The sequence below is a fragment of the Triticum dicoccoides genome, chromosome 5A, assembly GCF_002162155.2.
Source record: "Triticum dicoccoides isolate Atlit2015 ecotype Zavitan chromosome 5A, WEW_v2.0, whole genome shotgun sequence".
Lineage (NCBI taxonomy): Eukaryota > Viridiplantae > Streptophyta > Magnoliopsida > Poales > Poaceae > Triticum > Triticum dicoccoides.
The window spans coordinates 444,145,793-444,151,930 of NC_041388.1; the positions used below are offsets into that span (position 1 = coordinate 444,145,793).

The 6,138-nt window shown below is 49.4% G+C and overlaps 1 pseudogene; it reads right to left on the reverse strand.

Annotated features, from left to right (window-relative positions):
- Nucleotides 1-3,318: 3,318 nt before the first annotated feature.
- LOC119302210 lies at nucleotides 3,319-5,438 on the reverse strand (annotated as a pseudogene).
- Nucleotides 5,439-6,138: the final 700 nt, after the last annotated feature.

The window sequence follows — 6,138 nt, forward strand, 5'->3', positions numbered from 1 at the left end:
TGGTTTGGGGTTTGGATGCGAACGGGACATGGGAGGGAAATATATAATGCTGGGAAGAGCAATGGAATTGAAGGAGAAGATGGGAAGAGACGCGCGGAGGTGGGAGACGATTGGCTCTTCGATTCTCATTAATTAACTGGTTCATCTGTTAGGAAGAGTAAAAGACGACAACGACTCACTCGGTGACCAGGATGGCTGCATAGTAAAAAAAAATTGATTCCCATGATTTATTATAATGAAGGCTTATGTGGCGGGGCTGATTTGACTGCTTTTGGAAACGGAATAATGACGTGGCACATCGCTGATGTGGACAATGTGCATAATGAGAGAATAGGGAGTAGTGGGGAGCAACTTCTTAAGAATGATAGATGAGTGTATGCGTGTATGTATGAGCATCTGCATCTATACTGTGTTAAAAACACCAATCGTATCAGGCATATACCTTACACCCACAATATTCTAAATTTTGATAAGATTTTATTTGATTTGAGTATGAGTAGGGGAAAGCAATGATAGTTTTTTTATTTAGTTGAAGTTTTGCTAAGATTTGATTTGATTTAGGTATGGGTAGGGGAAGGCAACAGATTATTTGATTTAGTTTAGCTTCTGGTAAGATTTTATTGAGTTAACACAGACCATAATTTTTATAAGATTTGATTCAGTTAATGCAAACCATTGTTTCCAAGGAAAATACCGATTTGGTTTAGATTATTCCAAACCTAGGAGAGGGGAGGGGGAAGAAACCAAATTTGGCGACGTACAAAAGAATTCCCTTTTAATATTAGATGCTCTCCTTTAATATTTTACAATTTGGAAGATTAAATAAATTGCCAAATTAGTGAATGAATCATGAAACAAATTTACTACCGTGTAGAATTTTTTGTGATAAATTTACTAGCAAAGTAGCACATTGACTTTTCTCGGCTACACCGATGCCGACATTAATGGTATCCACACGGCTATCTTCTTAGATAACATTTCATAAGACCCAATTAAATGTCTGCATTCAGAGCATGCAAATTGATTTTCTGTTCCAAGCCTAAGGTCAGTCCGAACACGCATAGGGAGGGCCAAGCGGAGGTCATGGTTATCCGGAAAGGCGCACAATGCAACAACAATTGTTCCATGTGGTAAAGAAGAAAGGAGCGGGCCTCACAAATGTGCACGTGACCCTATCTCCCCCACCCCCGCCCCCCAACGAGACTCCATGAGTACCAAGTTTACAAATTTGAACTGTTGAAAATTTGAATGCTCTCTTTCAAAAATATTAATTTATAAGACTTGAATTTTAAAAATTAAACTGTGAGGAATTTAAACTTTACAAAATTATTACAAATGAAGTTTTAGAATATATACTTTCCAAAATTCAACTTCTATAATTTTTTACTTTCAAATTTTCAAATTTCTACCGAAGTTGAATGTAGGGGGTGGGTTGGAGTGATAGGTAGATCGAGAGAAAGTTGAAAAGGGGAAGATGCGTGGGCCAACATTTGGATGCATGAGCATGTGCATCAACCCGGCCTTTTGAAATTCGTAAGAGCAAACTTTGTACTAATTTGAAAGAGGGCCTGGAATTCTTGGAACACCAGGCTCTTCACCCCACTTTCTTTTTTTGCTAGTTAAAAAAAATCCGAATCTAAAGGGAAAACTCTGTTTTTTTTGTTTCAGAGTATTTGGAAAGGCAGCCTGAGCACAACAAAGTGGATGCCTAAGAGCATCTCTAGCAGACCCCGCAAAATCCCGACCCACATAAGTCTTTTGCAGTTCGCGAAAAAGGTATATGCGGGTTGGCACGGGCGAGGACAGACTCAGGCCCCGTATAATCAATCCGTAAAAAAAATATTCTTTGAATATATCAAACAGGCCCACAACTAGCTCTTTTTTTAATCGTCCTCTTCCTCGCGTCAATCCGGCAGACAAGCGGACGAGGAAAACGCGAGGAAAGCGCGGCGCGGGCGGGGGCTAGGGCGGCCGGGGCGAGCACGGCGCAGGCAGCGGCCAGGGCTGCCGGGGCGGCGCGAGCAGCGGCCGGATCGAACGGCTGGCGCATCGAGCTAGCTAGCTAACTCTTCGAATCGATTGAGCTGCTACCTAGCTAGCTAGCTCTAGCTATCTCCGTTCGAATCGATTGAGCTAGCTAGCTAGCTCCGTTCCAGAGCCGCGGAGCCACGGGGATGAGCAGCACGACGGCTGGGACGGACGAGCGGCGGCCCGGATGAGCAACACGGCCGCCGGGACGAACGGGTGGCGGCCCGGATGAGCAGCGCGGTGGCCGGGGACGGATGGGGCGGCGGCTCGGATGAGCAGCGCGGCGGCCGGGGACGGACGGGGCGGTGGCCTGGAGCGAGCCTGAAAGCTCCGAGGGCAGTTAGACTTCCGCCAACTGCTTTCTCGTGATGCAGGGCATTGTAGAAGCGGAGGCGAAAACTGTGTTTTTGCAGATTGGGAGGGCTTTTTTTACCGCGCCACTTAAAAAAAATTACAGGTTAAAATCGTTTAAGGGGTTTGTTCGGGCGGGATTTTCCGCGCCGACCCGTATTTTGGCGGTTATTTCACGGATCGGGGATTTTTGCTAGGTCTGCTAAAGTTGCTTTAAATGGTTAAACCTAATCAGGCAGAATATAAATGCACACGTCTATTTGGCAATTCCTAAATTTTAAAAAATATGCGCATACTGATCTTTTTATGCCTGATTAATAAAAAACATATGAGATGTGAAAGAAACCATACACCCATGCAACTGTTGACTAGTTTTGAGAGGGAACACCTATTTTTATCACGAATTGATGGACAAAAGAATGTTGATAGTATCACCTTATTAGTTCGGTAATGCTAAAAATCTGACATTAGATATTTAAGTATGGCAAATCGAACATTTTTTATGACAAATTTAGTTGGCTGAAGGATGTAGAATTTAGTATACGAGCATGTCAATTTTTTGGCAAAAAAATGAACTCGGTTGGATTTATCATACTTGGCAACTAAACTTATTATCCTTCACAAACACAAATTCTCTTAAAAAACATTTGATTTTTCATGGTAAAAAATCTGACATGGGATTTGTAGTGGAATCATATTAATTTTACAGTTTTGCTAGAACTCATTTAGATAAGATTTAATTTGGTCTCATTCACCTTTTATAGCCATTGAATGTGATGCTATAAGATGCGTGTGTATTGACGTGGGTTGTATCCATTTTTGTTTTTTAGGTGAATGAGATCAAATTACGTCTCATCTAAATGAGTTCTAGATACTCCCTTTCCCCCCTCTGTTTCGAATCAATCATAGTCCCATTACATTTCAACTTTACTCAGAAGAACCGATGAATAAACTCGGAGCAAATTTGTGCTGGAACTCAAAACATAAAAAAGACTGATTCATGTCACCAGTCCAAGACGCACGCATGTATCAACAATTATTCTTCATTTGTTCAACTAACTTAACTGAAGATATATTTGCCTGATGTATAAACTCGATATATACCACTACCAGCGCTTGTCACACCATGGTCCTTGCCACCTAGCCAGCTCTCGGCAGTACGTATGGGGTGGGCAGGAGCACCAGCGGCGTCTTGCGGTGGAAAGTCAGTCTGCCGGCCTCCTCCATGCCCAGCTTCTCCGCCACCATCCCCTCCGGCAGCTCCCACTCGAAGCCGTACAACATGTTGGCCAACGTGAACTCCACGTTTGCCACCCCCATGGCCAGTCCGGGGCAGATTCGCCGGCCGGCGCCGAACGGCATCAGCTCCAAGTGAGCACCGCGGAAGTCCACCTCGCCATGCCTCCCGCCGGACTCAAACCTCTCCGGCTGGAACTCCGCCGCGTCCTGGCCCCAGCTCGCGGGGTCCCGCCCGATGGCCCACGCGTTCACCAGCACCCGCGTCCCCACCGACACTTCGTAGCCGCCGATCTCCACCCGCCGCAGCGTCTCCCGCGGCAGAAGCAGCGTCACCGGCGGGTGAAGCCGCAGGGTCTCTTTGACGACCATCTTCAGGTAGGTCAGCTTCGGCAGGTCGCCCGGCTGCACCCGCTGCTCGTTGTTGCCGTTGCCGGCGACCACGGCCCTGATCTCCTCCTGCGCTTTCTTCAGAACTTGCGGCTTATGGAAGATCTGGGATGCAAGAAATGCTATGACATTCAAGCAACAAAACCACCACAGTGCCTCCATCTTGAAGCGAATCCTGGACGACTTGATGCTTTGGACGCACCGGATGAGAAAACCGGATCATAAACAGGCCGCCCTTTCATGGCGCTCCTACTTCTTTTCACGATTACACGTGCTTATGTAATTCACCTTTGTAATCAGACAAGTGTTGGGTTACAAAACGAGAAATATATTCAGGTGGGGAGCTCCCCCCCCCCGCCCCCGGTGATTTTTCAAAAAAAAGAACTTGCGGCTTCCGGATCAGCTCCGACATCGCCCACAGGATCGTCACCGAGCTCGTATCGACGCCGCCGAGGAACGCGTCCAGGAGGACAGCCTTGACGTGGTCCCTCGTGAAGCCGTGCTCCTCGCAGATTCTGATGAGGGCGTCCACCAGGTCGCCGCCGCCGCTCTCCGGCTTGGGGCGTGCGGGGTGCAGGTGCTGCTCCAGTACTGCCTCGAAGAAGCCGTCGAGGTCTCTGAAGATCCTCTCCCTGCGCGCGACTATGCCGGCGAGCCGGTCGAGGAGGCGGCCGACGGCGTTGGGGAAGAAGTCCTCGGCGGAGAAGCTGGCCGACATGTCCATAGCCTCCTCTAGCACGTGCTGGAACCGCTTGTGCTTGCCCGCGAACGCCTCTGCGCCGTACACGCTCCCGTACGCCACCGTGCTAATGACGCCGTCGGCGACACGGAACACGTGCTCGTCCAACGACACCGGCCCCGCAGCGTCACCAGGGCGGCCATGAGCCTGTCGACCTGCTCCCGCCGGGCGGCCCAGGCGGCTCTAACGCCGCGGGCGCCGAGGAGCTCCGCAGCGAAGAGGCTGCGCATGTCGCGCCAGTAGGCTCCGTATGGTGAGAAGGCGACGCTTTTGCGCCCGTACGAGAGCCGCGCGGGACCTGGCGACGAGGGCCGGCTGCAGCAGTCGGCGTCGTGGGCCCTCATCACGTCGCGCGCAGCCGCGGAGGAAGAGACCACCACCGTCGTCGCCGCGCCGAGGCGGAGCAGTATGACGGGCCGTGCCGCCGGGCCAGGTCACGCAGGCTGCGGTGCGGCAGAGGGCCCAGTTGGTGCAGGTTGCCGAGCACCGGCACCCGGTTCGGGCCGGGCGGCAGCTTCAGCCGCCCTTCCTCGGAGCTGCGCTTCGTCACCAGCAGGCACGAGACAACGGGGATGAGGATGCCGGCTAGGAGGAGGAGCTGCCATTGCTGGGGTAGTGAGATATCCATCGTCCCGGCCGGAGGTTTATCTAGCTCGCTCACGGACGAGGTGCTGCTGCTCGTGGACGGTCGTCGGGGGTGTATAAACTATAAAGTGACTGGCAATGGCATGGTGGACACCATGTACCAGTTGATCCAACATTGAAATTCCTGTAAGATTTTATTTCTGGCCTCAAAAGATAAACACTAGAATTTGTTTTTGCACTAGATGAACAATTTCTTATACACCATGCTGAATACTCCCTTGGTACCTAAATATATGTCGTTTTAGCTTTTCTAGTGCAAATTCTGTCACAAAATCATTTTGCAAAACTCTCCTCGTCCACCACCACTCGTTTCTGCAGTCCACTCGCTCTCTCCATCCACTCCAGATTTTTCCCATCTCTCACTCCCTCTTCCCGTCTCTAGTCAGTCCCTTTCCATGTCCCTGTCGCCGTCCTCTCCCTCTCCCCGTCGCATTACTCTTGCCACTGGTCGGAAAATCTCTCCAGCGACTTTATATTTCAGGTTCGGATGGAGTATGTTTTTAGTTATGTACGAACAACTTTAATTAGTTAATTCTCTGTCGACTGAGCGCTAGTCGCTCCCGTAATATGCCATCGCTCTTAATTTTAAGACACCTAAATGTTGTCTTACTGTTATTTTAGATCCCTTTGGAAAGATGGAAAAAAGAAATCCAGGTCAATGACTTGTGCACTCCGTCTTCTCACCACCCGACCGGCCGGTGGCACGTGCCATGCCACTTCTACGTTTTGAGAGTTGCATCGGTTGGTCC